The sequence below is a fragment of the Ambystoma mexicanum genome, chromosome 1p (genome assembly GCF_040938575.1).
Source record: "Ambystoma mexicanum isolate Mex_15411 chromosome 1p, UKY_AmexF1_1, whole genome shotgun sequence".
Classification (NCBI taxonomy): Eukaryota; Metazoa; Chordata; class Amphibia; order Caudata; family Ambystomatidae; genus Ambystoma; species Ambystoma mexicanum.
The window spans coordinates 1328420485-1328440906 of record NC_090921.1 but is presented as its reverse complement, the minus strand read 5'-3'; positions in this window follow the sequence as shown (position 1 = coordinate 1328440906).

Sequence of the window (20422 nt, the reverse complement as noted above, 5' to 3'; positions counted from 1 at the left end):
TTCCTGGGATTTCGTGTCCTTCTGTTCTGCTGGTTCCGTTTTTGGTTGCCCTTCTCGCCGTGCTCTCCAGGTGCTCTCATGCTCCGCCTTTTATCCCAGTGGGGAAAGGTAACAGGATTCAGGTGAGCGTCATCAAGGTTAAGTGCCTGACTCTGCCTGACCCTGATGTTGGGACATGTCAAACGGACTGGTTGTGTGTGAGTCTGTCTTTTCCTGAAGCGCTTTGTCCGTGCTGCAGAGTGTGTGTAGTAAAGGGGGGGAGGGGATAAAGTTCCTAAATAATGCATGGAATGAGGGTGTTCTACAGGGAAATGGAAACAGGGATACCGCGTCTCTCCTCTGGGTGCCCCAATCCCACTCCCAGGGAACCCCTCATCCAGGTGATCCTCCCACACTGGTCCACCCCCAGGAACTGGACCGAAAGGCGATGGCTGTGTCCTGGTCACCTGGATGACAGTTCCCCGGGGACTGAGCAGTGTGACACCCTTTGGTTTCTCGCACATCATAGGGATCCGTTGTACATGCTGCATGCCATTTTCTACAAGTAAAGCCTGGCCGACATGCTTGCTTGGAATCATGCACACATGGTAAGCCACTCTCACAGTTAAAAGCAAATGTAAAGTAAAAATAACTGACTTTGCATGGCAGAGTGCAAAGGTGCAAGGCTTAAAGCAGTGTACACTCCATGGGACGATAATTTGGAGTTGGGGATCCGTTTACATTGCAGTGCTACCTTAACGGCTCCCCACCGTCAAAACACATTTAGGAGCAAAATTAGCTTCTATTTATTTTTACTGGCTAGATTATATATTAACATTATTCTTTCTGATCGATTTCAATTATCACAAGGTACTCATTGGGGTTGTCCTATTTCCCCGCTGTAATTCCAATTTATTTTAGGTTCTTTGTTGATTAGTCTCAAAAATGATAATCTAATTACTGGTATTAATATTAATTTGTCATTCCAAATGTTCAGCGTACGCTGATATATAATTTTATATGTTTCCAACCCCCCAAAAAACATCCATGCAGTGCTTGCCTGCATTAACAAGTATGGAGTTCTTTCGGGATTCACACTCAGTATCGATAAGAATTAACTTATGCCATTAAATGCAAAGTGTCCACAATCTGACATTGATTGTTTTGAGATGAAATAGTGCCTGATTCGTTTAACTATTTGGGTATTCAGTTTGGCAGAAATATACAAACTTCCATTGCATTCAATGTCAAATCTATTATGAAAGATTAAGTACTCTTAATAGTAAACTGTCACATTTAGGTTTATCGTGGGTGGGGGTGTTTGTATGCAATTAAAATGATGATTGTACCATCCACAATGTCCTTTTAAATCCCGGACTCATTGTTCAAGATATTAGACTCATATCTGTCTCACTTACTTTGGCAAAACAAGTCCCTTATTTTTCTATCAATTATATCTTTCCAAGTTCAAAGGTTGGCTGGTTGGCTGTGCAAGGATGAGAATGCCTCACTGAAACATATGTTCTTTGATTGTCAAAATGTATTTTCATTTTGGAAAGAAATTTGGAGAGGCATGTAATTTGAATTTAACATTTTCAAATGTAATGTTAGGCTCATCTAAAAATATAATAAAAGGCCAGATGTATGTTTGTCCCTGTATGTTTGTCTGATGCAGTAGCTTTGCCTGTTGTCACCGCTAGAGGGAGCTGTTGCCTTAGGATATATAAAGACAATGCCAATTTGCATAGCTTTGCCTCGTCACTGCTAGAGGGAGCTGTTGCCTTAGGATATATAGTTGTCCTACTGTGTTAATGTTATCTATTTGTTTGGAATGTACTTTATGTTGTATAAGGTTTTATGTAAACTAATCATGCAACAATAAAAAAAAAAAAAAAAAAATGTGAACCTGCACTTTGGCCCGTGTACACAGGCTCCTACACTAGTCATACTACATAATAAAAGGCCAGATGTATGTTTGTCCGAAGCTATCCTGCCCGCTTTGCCTGTTATCACCACTAGAGGGAGTTGTTGCCTTGCACATATAACAATAAGACTTCAAGTTCATCTTCCCGGCGAACAAAATGTATATTTCAACAATGATAACGTACAATTAGCTGCAGAAAAAAAACATACACAGAAATTCATTTCATTAAGCACTATTTCTCTAACAAGATAAATTACTTTTGTGTTCAATGTACTTATGTAATTATTCATTGTAATATTTCTTGGTATGTACTATTATATCAATAATATTCTTCAGTAACGTTTTAAACTTTATTTGACTTTATATGCATTTACACTCTGAAAATGAATGTCTTCCTTTACGCACATTAGATCTAAATGGGCTTTTCCACTTGTTTGTTATAGAAAAAATATGCTATCATGGTTTCTTGTTGCTCTAATGGCATGCATTTTGACTTCCTGCTAATTGGGAAAAATTCTTCTGAAATGTCTCTTCGGGCATAGTGGAACTGCTCCCACAAAATGGAAAGCTATTGTTCTAACTTACCTGCTGCGTTTCTGCTATTTGAAAAGAAATGCTCACCATTTACTTATTTCTTGGAAAACCTTCCTTATTTCATCCAAAAGCAATGTAGAGAATCAAAAGTTTAAAACCTCTGTGATGGGTTTTTTCTTTCATTATTTTCATATTTTGTTGTTTTTTCCTTTTATCATCAGATTTTTATTTATTTTATTTAACTGTATTGGTGTCTTTTATACAGGCACCGGATCGCACTAGTGCTTCAAGGCACCGAAGTCATCTGGTCACGGCCACTGTGTAAAAGCATGTACAGACCATTGACATTCAATTAGGTTTAGTAAGCAAATACTTTCAAGGCACAAGAGAGTTTGTTCTAGAATTGCTAAGGAGTTATAGAGGGGTTAGGAGAATAGGTAGGGAGGGAAAGGATATATTAAGGGAGGGTAAGGATATATTAAGGGAGGGTAGTATTAGAATGAAAGTAAGTGCAGTTCACTGACAAGGTAAAAGCGCTTTGGGGTCTGAATGTGCTTATCATGTAAGTGCTTTTAGGGTAAAAGGAATATGGAAGGAGGGATAGAAGGAGTGGTGGGGAATGTGTTAACCAATGTGAAGGAGGGAGAGTAGGGAGGAGCATGTGGGGTTTCTGAGTGCTTAATAGTTCAGAAAGGGGGGTCCGGATGAAGGAGGAAGTGGAGTAAGCGGGTTAAGTGATAAGTATATGAAGGTTGCTGCACGTAGTGTATTAGGATTGTGCACTGAAGTGTGTCTAAGTGTGCTGGGCTGTTTGGCTGGACTCGCTCTTCAACCCTCCTCGGATAAGCAGCAGTCGGCAAGATGAAGTTGTGTCGAAGCCGCACCGCGCTCTGACGTGCGGCGCACGGCTGGACTTACTCATTGGACCTATTTGCTTTCTATTGGACACCAGGTAGTTTTTGTGTACAGTACAATCCCCAAGTGAGAACTATCGTGCTGTGCACTTTGTGCACGGCAGCTACTGTCTCCCACCTTATTACATTACGGGCTCCTGATTCCTCTCCTCTCTTCTCTTTCAGACCCTGGCCCTGACCCCACCGCAAGCCCCGCCCACTGCCCGCACCGATTGGAGCCAACTTGTTTGAAAACACACAAGCACGCGCACCGAAGTGCGTCTAAGTGTGCTGGGCTGTTCGGCAGGTCGGCAGGGTGCAGGTGAAACTTTAAGTGTTCGCATAGGAGCATTTGGTACATTATATTAAATGCAAGTAATTGATTTAGCATCAAATTGCTTTGTTGTTTTGCTGAACTAAAAATATGCCCAATTCTTACCTTTTCTTGTACTAGAACGCCTACATTTTACAGGCTGCTTTAGATGTTTTCCATAAGGTCCTGTTGAATTGGGCACTTAGATACATCCATCCAAACTCAAGTACCTGGGGGACAGTGGTGTACCAATTAATTAGCAAATTAGCATTGTAAACAAGAGTTTGAAAAATGGTTGGCAGTTTGCGTAGTGGGAAAAGTCTTGCTGATGGTAATGCACAAACAGGGTTGAATGCAACAAATCCTGTTTTACTACATGACTCTGGTGCATCGAACACCATTGCACTACAGGTATCGATGTACGATGATCGTACTACTGATATAAATAATATTCCATACAGCATGCAATCATTGGCTACCGCACCCAATGATGCTACAAATGAGCAACTCCCTTTTTGCATGCCTAATGATTCTGCAGATGACATTGATGAGAGTAAAGTTATGTATAAAATAAATCCTATCACTGTAACACTACAAAATGAGCCAGAGTTCATCCACAAAGCTTTAAATCATACTGACACTCAGTCTGTGCTACCAAACATCATTTCGGATGTTTCCTTCATGGCACCTGCACTCGTTAGTGAATGGGAAAAACGTTGCAGAATCTCTCTCGCCCCTCAATCACCGGTTGTATTTTTACCCTCTGAAGTTGAAAGAATAGGTCTACATAACATACAAGAGAGACATTCTACTCACTCTTTTGGAGGGCTTGATAAACATTGTGAAAGATCAATGAGACCCTTGTGTAGCTCTCCCATAACTAACAATGGGAAAACTGGTAAAGGGGCTAATTCTGAACCTGACCCTCATATGAACAAATATTTGATGAAGATATTTGTCGTGAGGAAAGGGTTGGCTCTTACTCAGATAAAATTGCTGAACCCCGGTTTCAGGGTCAAAAAGATGACAAAGATGTTTCGAACTTTCCTGTGATTACATCGCTATTAAACTTATTAGATAAGGGCCATGATTTAACCCATATGCACATTAACTCCCTTAAGGAAGAGATGATGGCCCTATCTAATAAAATATCTAAAATTGAGGGTATTTTGCTGACCCAATCAGCTGGACAATTAGAAAGACAGGGTCTAGTCGATGCATGTTTATTAAAAGCACTAACTTCCACTGAACAGAGGGGCAGGAATCAATATACTCAAACAACTGATCCTGCTCACTCAACGACTCATGACTCACGCACTTATGCTAGAGCTGTTGCGGAAGGCTTAAAGAAGGGGTGTCCTCCAAATGAGCCATCAGTAACAACCGAAATAATGGCTGTAGTTAAGGAAAACTCCCTGAAACTGGATGATGTATTTTGCTTTCTTACAAGGCAGCTGTAGCGCTCACCTGACTCCCACGGAGGCGCTGGCCTGGTTCGCGCTCTTGTGACCTCGTCTAAGGTGATGCGCAGGGGTCGGAAGACGGACTGGACCAGGCCCCAAATCTGGCTTGTCTGACTCGCAGAAGTATCCTTCTGTAGGTGAAAATAGGGGGTTAACTGTCTGCCGGGTAATGCAATCGGCCTCCCACTTACCCCTCTCACCCTCCTCAAAACCCTTCTGTGCTTCCCCGTAGCGTCTCACCTTAGGGTCTGGAAGGACGAGCTCGCCATCCTGCTTCTGATGCAGGGGCGCGTTGGTATCCAGTTACTTCACTGGATTTTCGGATTGGTGGTTTCTGATGCGGGGGCGCGTTGGTATCCAGTTACTTCACTGGATTTTCGGATTGGTGAGAACCAAACTTGCTTGGCTTCCAGGTAAGTTTTTGATAAGTGGTTCCCCTTGTGTCCATGCATTAATGTTCTAATGCTAGTGTCTTTTTCCCCATAGGGGCCGGGGTACGGAATGCCGGGGAACAGGCACCGACCCGAGATGAGAGGTGAAATCCTTGTGGAAATCAGGTAAGTCTTTAATGAGCGTCTTGGTAATGTCTTTTCATTCGCTCATTAACGCTGATGTCTTTTTCCCCTTAGGGGCCGGGGTCCGAAAATGCCTGGATGCGGCGCGGACCAGAAATGAAAAGGGAATGACCCAGCAGGTAAGTCTTAACATGGAGATTTAGCTTCCCCTTTCCCTTCTTTCTCTCACCTTCGTTATTGTATTTTTCTCCTAGGCGCTGGGGCGCGACTGCGTTTCCGGATGGTCGCTGCAGAACATGGAAGCGCCCTGTAAGGTGAGTAGAATGAGGTGCGGCAGCGATTGATGCGATGTGCTTTTAAAAATAAATGTCTTCCTTTTCAGGATCGTCGGCGAAATGTCTCCGGGATGCAGATTTAGCAGGTAAGGCCTTTTCCTTCTTCTGTTCTCTTGTTCCCTTCCTTTGCAGGTGATTCAGGATGCTGGCAGGCGTGGCAGAAGTCAGGATGCAGGAGCAGACACGGTGAGCGTCCAGTTGCTAGATGCAGAACAACGCGAAGCACGTGTGGCTGATCGGGTGTGGTTTAAATAGCCTTGGAAGAAGTTCCTAAAATGTGTCCTTCCTCCAATCAGGTATGTACCCTTCCCCGACCACGCCCGGGTGGTAAATGAGTCCCACAGGTAAAGTTGTTCCTTTCAGGCCTCAAGGAGGCCGGTGTTCTGCAGCATGGTCTGCATCAGGTAAGTGCACCCAAACACTTTCATAATGAGCCTGGCGCCTATGGCGCCAGGACTGACGTTTTCTATGAGCCTGGCGCCATAGGCGCCAGGACGCTGTCCAAAGGGCCCCTATAAGGGGTTGCTGGGACCTTCCCCGGGGACTTGATGTCCGCTTTCGGGGACGCAGGGCCTGAGCCGGCTCCCCGGGAGCGGGCATCGTGACAGCAGCACTTAGACTTCAAATATGGTGGTGGGAGACTAAGTGAATATGCTGATGCAATTGGCTCTCTGGCAAATCCAAAGGAGGTATCACCTAATAGTCCATCTCCACTCGTGAATGTTATCAAGGAAGCGGATCAAATAAGATGTGACTCTCAAATTGCCTAAAACTTGGCCAAATTGAGTGAAAAGGATGAAGAAATGAACAGTGGGTGTGAGGATAATGATCCCGAAGGAAAGCAGATGATTTATTTGTCTCGAAAATGAAGCGTGCTCATGTCAGGGCCTTAAAAAGGGAAAATAAAATTTTTAAAAAATAATTGTCGCACACAAGTAATGTCTGATAATAAAAAAGCTACTAAGAAAAACAACAAAAAAATAAAAATATTGAGAAAAATGATGAAGACCTAAATGCTGGTCTATCTATTGATTAATCTATGGGATCCTCTAATGAGCCAAGGATTGACCTGACCCAACTGAATGACGAATCTAAGGCTGTCTTAAATGTGGGTGCACCCAGCGGGACACAGCATGAAACAAAAAAAAGATGTAATCTCGAGATGGTCAGGGGGAGGGTGAACAAGTTAATGCAGGACCCTTGACACAAGGTCGCTTATCGACCTTTTATCCCCTTACTGAAAAAAAAAATACTGGAAAGACCTTGGAGAGGGAAGGAATTTCTATGTCTAACATGGGTGCAGTCCCTAAACAAAAAAATCCTTGCCCCCTGAATGCTAAAGCTAAATCCACAAGTAACATGACTAATTCTGAAGCGCCAGTTAATAGTGAAAATCAAGGCATGCTACCTGACCTCAGTAATGTAAACAACGAGTGCGCGGGGGCGTACGACGCAGAGGTAAATGGAGTGGACAGTGCTAAGGCCATCAATGACAGGATGTCCCAATCTCGAGCTAGTTTTGAACAAGATGAAACCGAATATTCCTTCGATAGAGACACAAGGTATATTTTGGGCTGGTCTAGTGATCAGTCTATAAATGGCAAACAGAGATTGAACAGATCTTTTCTGTTTAACATTTTTAAGGGTAGTCCACAGCTGAGGACCCTTCACTCAGACGATATTGAGTGGCTGAGGTTGGCTAATCACAATAATCTAAGAATGATCTGTGCACCACAATCTGTAATAATACTTAGGTTATTGTGGGAACATAGGGAAGACTTTGACTCCCATGACCTAACATTACGCCTCTTTAGGACTATGGAGGATGCTGATGTGTTCTTAAATGAAGCCTCTAAACCGGAGGAATTAATAGGGGCATCATCAACTAACCTTCAGGCTGTCCCTGCTCAAACTGCTGATCTTATATCTAAAATCTCAGAAATGGTGGGGCAACTTCTAACATCACATGGTTAGCCCCTCTAATGACCTCTATCCTTGAATTCTGAAATAAACAAAACAAATCATAGACATGTGCTGTTATCGACTCTATTAAACAGGGTTTTAAAATGTTATCTTGGAACAGCTGTGGAAAAAAGAATTTAGAGCAATCATCAAGTTATGCAAAAATGGGTTCACCGACGATTCCATTAATACAGGAAACTATGTGTGTAGGTGAGCTCAATATTAATGGGTTCTCAACCTTTTGTTTGCCTGCAGTCAAGGGCTCAACTGGTCGTCCTTATGGGGGAATTGTGATACTTGTTAACAATACTATGAATCATAAATCTAAGGTCGTTTATGTTACGCCTCAGAGCTACTATACTTCAGTATTACAATAGACAGCACAATCAGTGGGATTCACTAACCTGGGCAGCCGGCAGGTTCCGAGAACAGCAACACTGTAGAATTGAAAGGTCTCCCGGGAAATCCTGTTCCCTCCCTGCCGACGAGCAATCTCGGCAGCGGAGGAAACACAACCCCGAGGGAAAACCCTCTGGGGAAGAAAGACCCTGCGTGGACACGAAGGTGGATCAGTTCTGCAGTCGACTTCTGGGGGTCTGCCTTGCTGTATTCAGGAAACCGGCTGCGGGTGTGACTTGTCCTGAGCAGGAGATAGGAGAGGTAAGTATCCGTACACAGAATATAGTTAGAAGTTCAGATTTGAAATAGAAGACTAAACTTACTCCTGAGACGGAGATAATCACATTCAGTATGCGTAGTGGTGTATTCCGAAAAAGGAGCGGTTCACTAGACTTAAGGAAATAGAAAGACTGTTTCCGGAAACAGAAACCTGAGATTAGTATAAGCTGTGGGGGTTTGGGAGAGTACGGGAAGAGATTAATGAGAGATCCCAGGAAACTCACTTCCCGGTGATGATACAGAGTGCAACAAAGGGACACGGCGAATTGTAGAGAAGATCAATTGGTGGTCTGATGAGGAGAGGGGTTCTAAGGGAAGAACGACAGAGGGATCGAGGATTATGAATGGAACCAGAATCAAGGGACAGTAGAGTGAGGAATAAAGCACTAGTTCCTAGGAACGAACTTACGAAGCGCTGTGCTGGAGAGTAGCGACGCACTTGCTCGACTTCCTGGTTGAACTATATGGAGTCACATGATTGTTGCGGTACGAATGCAAGAAACGTATGATCTCTGTACCATTGTCTGCACAGACGGTTCCAGAGCAGTCGGCCATCTTAGATGAGTAAGATTCCAGCACATTACACACTCGTTGTTGTCGCCAAAGCGACTATCGGCGCAAAGGTGTAACAGTTTATTCGAAAAATGGCATGTTGGCTATCGAGTTTCTCGCAAGTGGTTTGTCGACTTGTGTGTTCTTAGTTGTATGTGTTTATTTTAACCCTGGAAAGACCTCCACAGATGCTGCATTTGACACCATGGATGACATACTAGAAGAAGAGGCAATGATTCGCAATCCGAACTATATGATTGTTATTGGGGGTGACTTTAATGCTGTATGTTCACCATCTATGTCTGCTCATAAAAACAAACAAATGTCGCCTAGCAGCTCTACAATTACCATGGTGAAGCACTGGGTAGCTTATTTTAATGAATGGAATTTACAAGTGGTAAACTATGAAGCTGGCCCTCATAGAGGGACTTGGTTGAGGGGGCCTCTAACTTCATACATAGATTACTTTTTTGTTTCTACTTCACTTATCACTATGGTCAACAATGTGTTTATTATTGAAGACACACAGAGTGATCATAATCCGATTAGTATCAGCATTAGATGTGAATTGGCAATCTTAAATAAAGAAACCGCTTTGGGATTGGTGACCCTTCATCGTGCGCAGACCTCGGTTGGTTGGCATCCAAAAATGTGTAGAGAACTATCCTACCTGGTACACAGAGATGTAATTAGGGTGCCTCGCTCTCAAAATGTGTCTACTAATGCTCACATGAGAGAAGAATGGAATACTCATATAATTAAATAGCATATAGAATATCTTACACAAAGAGCGGCATTGTACAAGTCAAATGTCTCTAGAGGATATATTCTTGAAATTGCCAAAATCAAACGGGGAAAAAATTGTTTGTTAAGAGCATTAATTCGGCTCTCATTAAAATATGCCAATTATTATGATGCCAAAAAATTGATAAAATTAAAATATAGCTGCATGCTAAAAATTATAAAAATGAACTCACATCTACATGTGTCACGGCTCGCTCCCTTCGCTCCTGTTCCCGCCACTTGGGGGCATGTTTTGGGGTTTATTCCCTACTGGACATTTCCTCCTAACCTTATGCTACAGTGTTGTGATGAATTGGGAGCGCTAAAACCTTATTTTCCAAGTTACTTCCCTTCCGGATCCATTCCAGGTTTTTGGCAGCCAGCATGCTACTTTAATCAAATGACTATACTTGCCAGAATGCCTGGCTCACTGCCTCACCTCCCTTGCAGGACAAGGTTGGGTGGAGGATAGGCAACACCTGTGGCTGCAGGTGCAGCAGGCGGCACACCTGAGGGGTGTGCTCGTTAAGGAGCTTTAAAAGCCTCAGTTTACTTCAGTCCAGCGCTGGTCATTGTTGCAGTGTTCCTGTTGTGACTGGTCCCTTGTTCCTTGTTCCTAGCTTTTGTGCCTAGTTCCTAGTTCCTGTTTCTTGTTCCTCTGCCCTGGATTTCGATTTATGTGCTTAATTGATTTCTGCTTTCTGGATTTCCCTTTCTGTCTTCCTCTGTCTGCAGGCAGCCTTTCTCTGTGCTTTACCCTTTGATGCAGCCCAATTTGCCTGTGTTCTCTGTTTCTTTGATGCTGTCCTTTGCTACTGAAAAACTTGATGCATTAGTCTTTCCCTTTTTAGATTTAGCTTCCTGCCTTTTCTCCTTGGATGGGTGGGAAAGGTTTCCTTTTGTGATATCATTTTCCCTGCTCCTGATCCTTACTTTCTATTGGGATCCATTCCATGTTTTCCATTGCACTTCTGCATTTATTTCCCATTGATTATTAGGTGTGGGGTGCTGTTGTAACTAGTCCCTGTCTGAATGCCTTTTGTTTTCCTCACTATTCTACAATCACAATTCCTACTTGCCCCTTGACTTGGGTCTTATGAATTTAGTTATCCTCCACCCATTGCTGTTATAGCCTTCTGGGTCCCTGTTTGATCTACTGGGTTCGTGAATTTACTGACATTCAAGTGGTCTTTCCGGTCCTCGTGAGTACTGTTTCTAAGTTCCTTATTCAGTATCATCCAGAGTGTCAGCTCACAGATCCTGTCCTTGCTTGCCCTCTACGTGGGCTTAGCGCTGTCAGTATCTGTAATAGCATAGTGGGTAAGCAGTTTGCCGACTTTCCTTTCAGTCATAAGGAGGTTCTAAGTGCTTACCCCACATCCCTTTTCATATATTGGTATTATTGTTTCACTCTATTTGCACTCCTGGGTTTTAGTATACACGAGTCTTGGGTATTGTATGCACGTTGTTAGATTCAAAGTTGTTCACTGTGCGATTCTGTGCACATTTCCCTTGCCATATTCATTGCCTTCTTCCTTTCTTAACAACATGCCAATCAAAAAATGATGAAGCATATCATTACAAAAAATACCAGAAATATTTGGGCAATATTGAATAATAAAAAAGGGGTCGCTGCGCACGATTTAGGATCCCCGATTGCAGCATCTACTTGGCAGGAATACATTAAAAATAAGTACAGTCTCCCCCCTCAATTCCAACACTTTGACTCTGGAATAATATACCACAAATGTAAGGAATGTATATTCTTCTCTTTGGAGGAAATCATTGATGCAATCAAATCACTACATTTCTCAAAGGTGGCCGGGCCTGATGGCTTGCATTTTAAAAGATGACCCCTACAATTTGGGGTGCCATTCTCTATACCAAATTCTCTTATATCCTAGCGACCAATATAATCCCAAGGTCATGGCAAAATGCCATTATTATTCCAATATACAAGAAAGGGAACCCAAAGTTGCCGTCCAACTTTCGACCTACAGCACTTATGGATGCCTCAGAAAAAGTATTTTCCATCATGTTACTGCAGCGCCTACAAACATTTATAGAAACAAAGAACATCTATTCAAAATTTCAAACTGGATTTCACAAGATCATGGGTACCTCCCTAAATGCATTCATTATCTCACATATTCTTGCGCAATCTAAAACACCCGACACTGGTGCAGTCTATATGGCGGCATTGGATTTGAGTAGTGCATTTGATACAGTCATAAGAGAAGCACTATGGACCAAATTATTAAATTTGGGTTTTCCTAAAAGGATGGTGCAATTGATTGCTTTGCTACATAATCATACAACTTTTCAAATTAGAATAACCAAATCTGATGCACTAACAATTCCCATTGACACCGAAACCGGGGTTAAACAAGGATGCAACTTGACCGCCACATTGTTTAATTTATAGCTTTGAGATATGGATAAGCTATGGAATGAGACTGGCATGTATCCCGTGAAACTTGGGGACTTAAAAATATCATGGCTATGTTTTGCAGATGACATCGTATTGATTGATCGAACACCTAATGGGTTACAATAGAAACTGAATCAATTTTCCAAATTTGCTGCATTACATAACCTGTTGCCAAACTCTTCTAAATCGCAAATTGTCATCTTTCGCAATTATAAAAAAAATTAAATCATACACTTGCCAACTGGATGGAAATGAAATAGAATGTGCAAGAACAATTCGCTATCTTGGTTACCCCTTACATGACCAATATTCCAAAAAAATGTGGGAATTACATTTGAATACGAAAGTGTGCCCTTTGGCATCCATGATGGAGGTGATAATCGGAAAATATTGTGAGTTCTCCTTATGTCATGCCGTTTGCTAGGAGATTCCCTTGGAGTCTGAGAAGCCAATGGCAACTCCGCCGCCATTAATTGTTCCACCTTTTTTTTCCATTTCCTGTTGCTACGCTCTAGTTTTTTTACGGCCTCTTCCTGGTTTCGCTTTTAACCACGCCTCTTTGTTTTGCCCGGCGCGTTGCAACTGAAGCTTACACGCTCCGTGTCGCTAGTGCTCGCTTTCCAGTTTCTTGCTTGCTGCCTTGCCGGTCTTTTGCCGGTACTCTTCCCTTTCTGCCCCTTCCTTTGCTTTTCTCTTTCCGGTGCCCTTTCGCTCCTTGGTTCTTCGCCGATTTCTCGTCTTCACGCGTCTTAGCGTTCCGTTATATTTTTTTCCCTTTGCCTTATCTTCTCATTTCCTCCATTCCCGTTCCCTCTCTCCTCGTCCTGTTTTTTCCTGGGTCTCGGCCCTCCTTCTTCTGTGCTTTCCTTCTTCTGAGCTTACCTGTTTCTTTACCCTTTCTTTTCGGGTCTATTTATCCTTCCTCCGTTTTTTCCTCTTACTTTCGCCGCTCAACCGGCATTCCACTCTTACTACCTTTCCCCTTCCCCTGCTCGGCATTCACGTGATCCTCAGCGGTCTCTGCGATACTCTGCAACCCGGAACATCCTCTCCTTCGGATACCTGGAAAAGCACCTTGTCTGGTTATCCTTTCACCGCAACAAGATCGAAACACAAAAGAGGTTTTTTTTAGCATACGCTTTTTTCCTCTCCTACGGCTTCTGCGGAAAGGGTGTCCCTTGTTTCCCTGGTTTTACGAGGGGGAACAGGGTGGCTTCTAACCGCGGAAGACCATATCTCTTCTCAAAAAAGAAGTCCACAAGAAAAAAGGGGCGAAGACGCGGGGAGTCTACAGAAGAATCAGGTGAGGAGGAGTGGGTTCTGCATAAAGGCAATTCTGATTCCGACGAATTGAGTGATCAGCCTGGCCTTCATGATACCTTAATACCGCTTATGTAGTTTTATTTGTTAAATGTGGAACCAATCCTTCTATATGGATTGGACATGTGCCTTCTGGATATGAGTGCAACCCTAAATTATATACAGGGCAACCTATGGAAACGTACTTTGGGATTATCTCCATCGGTACCAAACTCAATCATTAGACATGAAATGGGTCTGTCATCTCTAGCAGCGAGATGGTCATGGTGGAAACTGTCAAGATATGCAGATATTAAGGCACCCTATTATAATTCTCTCTTCTTTTATCTGAATGGGATACTTGACACTCGAAAACTTAAATCCTTGGATAGATTTGACATCGAAATGATTTTAGATGACATTGACTGTTCTATTTCCGACCTTACCTTGCGCCTGCCAAAAGTCAAGCGCAATCTATATGACCGTGATTGGTCTGCAACTTTGGATTGTAATAATAAATATATGACATATTTGGAATATGCGAAAAGACCAAGGAAGAGAGAGCTGAGATCTTCTTATCTTTCTCAATGCACATCTAGAAAGATACGTCAAGTATATATGCGGTTTAAGTTGAATCAGTGTCAGACACTTGAGAGAATCCAACATTGGAAAAAAAACGATAGTGTACTAATTAATTTAAATTGTCGCTTCTGTGATTGTGGAACGGCTGAAATCCTGAAACATCTTGTGGTTGATTGTACTTTCTTTGAAGATGACAGAAACAATTATTTGGGGGTATATGCTCCGAAAGATAGTGACATCTCTAAATCTTCCTTTTGGGAAAGATGTATGTATGGAGGGAGCTTGTCTCTGATACTATCTTTAGTACGCATCTTGGGGAAAATCGAAAACGCATTATCAATCAAAAATGTATCATTATTTACTGGAGGTCGAAATACTGTATAAAAGCCTTACAAAATGAATCTAATTAATGTTGTTTTGCAAAATTCCATGTTTGATTTAACTTTGGATCTATAATCTAATTTGGAAAAGAAAAATTGATTTAAGCAAATTGTTGGCTGATGAATATTATTTTAACAACGGAATGAAACGTCTTTTTAAGAAATGTATTTGGATTTTAACAGTGATTGTTTTATTAATCTGTTTTCTTATTGTGTATGAGAATGACATTGTTGCAAAAGTTTCTTATGTAAAACTAAACACAACTTTAAATTAAAAAAAAATTAGGTTTGTGTTTGAAGGTTAACAGTGTACCTGTTGTTTGATGGTGTTGAATATGGGTTCTAGTGAGATGTAGTCTGGTAGTTTGGTCCATAGTGTGGGGGCAATGGAAAATAACTAACTACATGTTTTTTGCACCAAAATTGAGAGGTGTTAGTTTAGTCTTATTTGATGACCATAGGTATCAGCGTGAGATGGCAAGTTTAATGATTTGAGGCATGAGCAGCGAGAAGAGTGGATGGTCTTGTGGGTAATGTTTAGAATTTTGCGTTCTTTTTTAGTCTTGATGGGTAACCAGTTGAGTGTTTTTAGAGCTTGAGTATTGTGGTTGTAAGGCTTAAACTTTAGTACGCATCCAGCTGTTTTATTTTTGATAATTTGTACCGATTTTAGGCTTTCTGGGGACAGGCCCATATAGAGGGAATTGCAGTATTCCAGTTTGGTGAGTATAAGGGCCTTGGTGATGATGATCCTTTGGTGAATTTCCACATAGGGGGAGTATCTTTCTGAGTTTGTGTACGAGGTAGGTTTTTCTTTCGCTGAGGTCTTTTATATGTGGTGTAAGGGGTAGGTCAGTATCTATTGGGATTCCCAGGCTCTGTGCTTCTCAAGTCGGTAAAGAGCAGGTTCTGCAGAACAAACAAAAGGAATTTGGTGAATGTGTTGGGTGCCAGTGATCATGACCTCTGTCTTGCTGTGGTTGAGGCATAAGTTGTTTTGGGACATTCGTTTTTGTATGGCTGTAAGGCATTGGCCAATGGAGTTGTTTTTGATGTTTAGTTAAATACAAAAGGCAAGTTGTGCGTCATCTGCATATGTTATGTTATTTGGCATTTATATAGCGCTCTATATATCATTGGTATGACCTCAAAGCGCTGTTAGGTTGAACGCCCTTGGGGACCGTAGTCCAGGTCAGTTGAGAGAATAAGGTGTCGTAGGGTGCTTGGGTGCACCAGTTATGTGTGCAGCTGGTGTAATTTCCTGATGGTAGCTGCATCCTAGCATTTAGGTGTGCTGTTATTGATATCAGTTGAATGTGTGCAGTCTGGCGGGTGGACATCAAGACTGGGTTTGGCTGCGTTAGGCCTGTAGGACGCTTATATGTTGTGTGCAGCTAGGCCGGTTTGTCATGGGATATAGCTGCGTTTTATTAGAATGATGAGGTGTTTATGGGGTAATGTTCATATGTGAGCAGCTAGGCCGAATTTGATCGAGGGGTATAGCTGTACTCTAAATGAGTGATGGAGTAGAGAGTAAGCATAGCGATAGGGGGGTGAGAGTTTGGGTTCAGTTATGATCTAAGACATAGGTAAGTAACATTTACAGTTCTATCCAAGTATGGCACATGTTATCATTTATAGTTCCATCTTTGTGTGGCACATGCTACCATTCACAATTCCATCTAAGTGAGGCACATGATAACATTCACAATTCCTTCTAAATGTGGGACATGCTATTATTCACAATTCCATCTAAGTGTGAGACTTGCTAACATTCACATCTGTATCCAGATGCGACTCAGGCTAATGTTCACGATTTCCTCTAAGTGAGGCACATGCTAACATTCACAATTCCATCTAAGTGTGGGCCATGCTAACATTCACATTTCTATCTTGATGCGACGCAGGCTAATGTTCACAATTCCATCAGTGAGGCACATGCTAACATTCACAATTCCATTTAAGTGTGGGACACGCTAACATTCACATTTCTATCTTGATGCGACGCAGGCCAATGTTCACATTTCCATCTATGTGTGGCACATGCTAACATTCGCATTTCAATCTAGATGCGGCTCAGGTTAATGTTCACAATTCCATCTAAGTGTGGCACTTGCAATTATTCACAATTGCATCTAAGTGTGGCACTTGCTATTATTCACATTTCAATCTAGATGCGGCTCAGGTTAATGTTCACAATTCCATCTATGTGTGGCACATGCTAACATTCACATTTCTATCTTGATGCGACGCAGGCTAATGTTCACAATTCCATCAGTGAGGCACATGCTAACATTCACAATTTCATTTAATGTGGTACTTACTAACCCTAAAAATCGATATAAGTGTGGAACTTGCCAACATGCACAAATATGTCTAGATGTGATGTAAGGGAAAATCATAATCCTGTCTCGGATAGACGTAGGCTGATGGTCGCAATTCAATCTAAGTAAGGGTGTGTAAGGGATGTTTGCCTGGCAGTCTATGTTTTCGGTAAGGTAATGTAGAGTGGCAGGGCTTTCTGGAGTAGAGTGATTGCTTTACTCCCCACCCACGCCACACTTACATTTTTTAGTTGCTATAGGTTGACAGCTGGCTTCACTGGCTTCCCCTGCTGACACCTGCCGACACACCTTGTAGCCACCAATGTAAGAGCCGCCCATTGCCTCTCGGTCCTTAGCACCAGGTGCTGCCCTGGGAAGGTTGGTTAAAACCAAGCATTGGCCCAATCAGGGAGGGGGTGCTCCGGGAGGTGGGAGGGAGCGCACAGCGAGGGGAACGAGATCGCGTGAAAAGGGTGCACAATGGGGCTGGGGGACACAATGGAGGCCATAAATGGGCCCACACAATGACTAGGAGCCTCTATACTGCGGTGTACTCGCATGCTTTGCCAAGAAAAAACAGGCGAGCAGGGAGAAGCAGTGGACTAAAGCCAAGAAGCACAACGCACAAACAACCAATCAGGTAGAGGGGCAGGCCGGGAGGCGGGAGGGAGCGCACATCGAGGGGAACAAGATCGGGTGAAGAGGGTGCACAAAGGGGCTCGGGGACACAATGGAGGCCTAAAATGGGCCCACACAATGCCTAGGAGCCTCTATGCTCCGGTGCAATCACCTGCTTCGCCAAGAAAAAACAGGTGAGCAGGGAGACGCACCGGACTAAGGCCAGGAAGCACAACGCACAAACAACCAATCAGGGGTTTGGGGGGCGGCCGGAAGGCGGGAGCGAGCGCACAGCAAGGGGAACGAGATCGGGTGAAGAGAGTGCACAAAAGGTCTGGGGGACACAATGGAGGCCAGAAATGGGCCCACACAATGCCTAGGAGCCTCTATGCTCCGGTGCACTTGCCTGCTTTGCCAAGAAAAAACAGGCAAGCAGGGAGAAGCAATGGACTAAGGCCAGGAAGCACAACAGACAAACAACCAATCAGGGAGGGGGGCGGGCCAGGAGGCGGGAGGGAGCGCACAGCGAGGGGAAGGAGATTGGGTGAAGAGGGTGCACAAAGGGGCTGGGGGACACAAAGGAGGCCAAAAATGGGCCCACACGATACCTAGGAACCTCTTTGCTGCGGTGCACAAACATGCTTCGCCAAGAAAAAAAAAAGAAAAACGAAAAACCCTGCCAAGTAATGTGTGGGTGAATTGTTCCATAAGATGTGTTAGGGGCTTGATATAACCATCAAAGAGGCAAGGGGATAAGGTGGAAGCTTAAAGCACTCCTTGGTTAACTTCACTAGGAATTTATAGAAAATCTCTGACTTTTACTGTAGTGGTGCAGTTTGGAAAAAAAGACTCAATCCATTTTACGACAGAATCTTTTATGCCCAGGTGGAAATGCAGGTGTTTAAGATGTGCGCGGTGACTAATGCTGAAGAGAGCAAGATTGGTCTAGAAGGATCAGGCCAGTATAAATGTTATCTAGTGCAAGTAGGATGTGCTCTCCCACGTGCAAAAGCATGGTTTCAGTGTGTTTGTGTCTGATAGAAGATTGATTGTTGTGGAGGAGGTTGTACATTTCTTAGAATTGGGTGAGTTGGTTGCATGTTAGTTTCTCCATGATTTTTGCTATGAATGGTAGATTTCAGATGTGTCTATAGTTGTTTGGGTTCTTTTCATCAGGATTAGTCTTTTTTCAGGAATGGCATAACTATTGCTTTTTTTAGCTCTGTGGGGTATGATCCGGTTGAGAAGATTGCAGTTATGCTATACGGGGCTTTTGGGGCTGTATTTTCTTTGATTTTGGAGACTGGGCGTGGGTCAGTTTGAAGAGGGTTCCTTCAGGTTCCTTTTTATCTTTTCTATTTCCCATCTGATATAGAGGTGTAGGTTTTGAATGTAGGTAGATAGATGCTGGTGTTCAGGGGTGGGGTTCTCGGAAGGTTGTTAAGGTTGAAATGGTCTATAGTGTTCTGGATTTTCTTAATCTTTGCTTGCAAAATTAGAGCTATATTGTCCGCCCATTCTTGGGTAGGAGTGGGGAGGTTGTTCAGCATTACAGTGTTGATGATTTGGCAGTATATCTGTCAGGAATCACCCTCACTCCTAGAAACTCTGGAACTCATGGAGCTTACAACACAATCAATTCTCACCACACTGAAGATGGCCACCGAGATTGGACAAATCAGGAAGCCTTCAAGAAGATAAGAAATGGTCTAATTTATTCCACGCAACCAGCAGGGGGACTCTCAGCATTCAAAAGCAGCCTAATCCATGGATCGCTGCGTTGCTACTTCCCTGTGGCTTGCAACCTGGACCCTGCTCTTCGCTCTGTAATCAGGTTACTGCAGAAGAATCCTATCTCCAAGCTTCCCGATCCCGGTAATTCTCTTCCCACTTTCCCTCTAACTCTAGCCGGTCCCTTTACCCGTGTCCTTTCTCTTGTGCAACTTGCGCATTTCCCGTTCATCCCTTCCTGCCTATTCGCTGTCCTCTTTACAGCTTCCCTTGTGAGTTTCACTCCTGCATCCTGACGCAGCATTTCCTTTTCTTCTCTCGGCTGCTGTGATTTCCTTCCCAGCATAATCCCATGTTCAGCACTGTCAGTCTTTCTTTTTACAGAAAGTAGTAGAAAGAGAAAGTGCTCTTTGCCATGGTTGCTGCTCTTCACCATCACCGCACTCCTCGCTTACAGGTCCATGTTTCCAGTGAATACGAAGTTAACCTCCTTTCTTGCTCTTATTCCTTCAATTTTCGTGTCCTGTTCTGTCCCTCCTTCCTCTTTCCACCATCATTGATTGCTATTCAACTTTGAGATTGTTGGACAGAAACCCGTTATCCCGCTGAATAATCTGAGACCACTTCTACTCGTCACTTCAGAGCTCATCAGAGCCAGGACATCCCACACCAGGCTGATCAGAACGGACTACTCATAGGTTTTTTTTTCCCCTTCTATTAAGGTTTTTCCCCATTCCTGCACAACCTGCTGTTCTCATTCAGAGGTCTGACAGAGATGGGGATCTTCCTACTATTCTCCTTAAGAACTCCTTCTACGACCTCAGGTTAGTACATAAGTGTAAACTTGACAGATAGCAACGCCCCAACCATGGATCAGTTGCAGCATCTAGCCAATGCTGTACAAACACTAACCACTGAGGTATGTTACGCTCACCTGATATCCCTGGGGGCGTCTGTAAGACTCTGAGGTCTGGAACCCTGGATAAGTAGTTGCCCAACGTGGAAATAATGAATCTGCAATACAGGAGGGAGGATTTGTAACAACTGTCGTTAGTGGGTGAATCTCCCACCTCCCTCAAACCGATCTCCCTCCCACTGAGTCTGATGAAGACAGCGCTGGATTCAC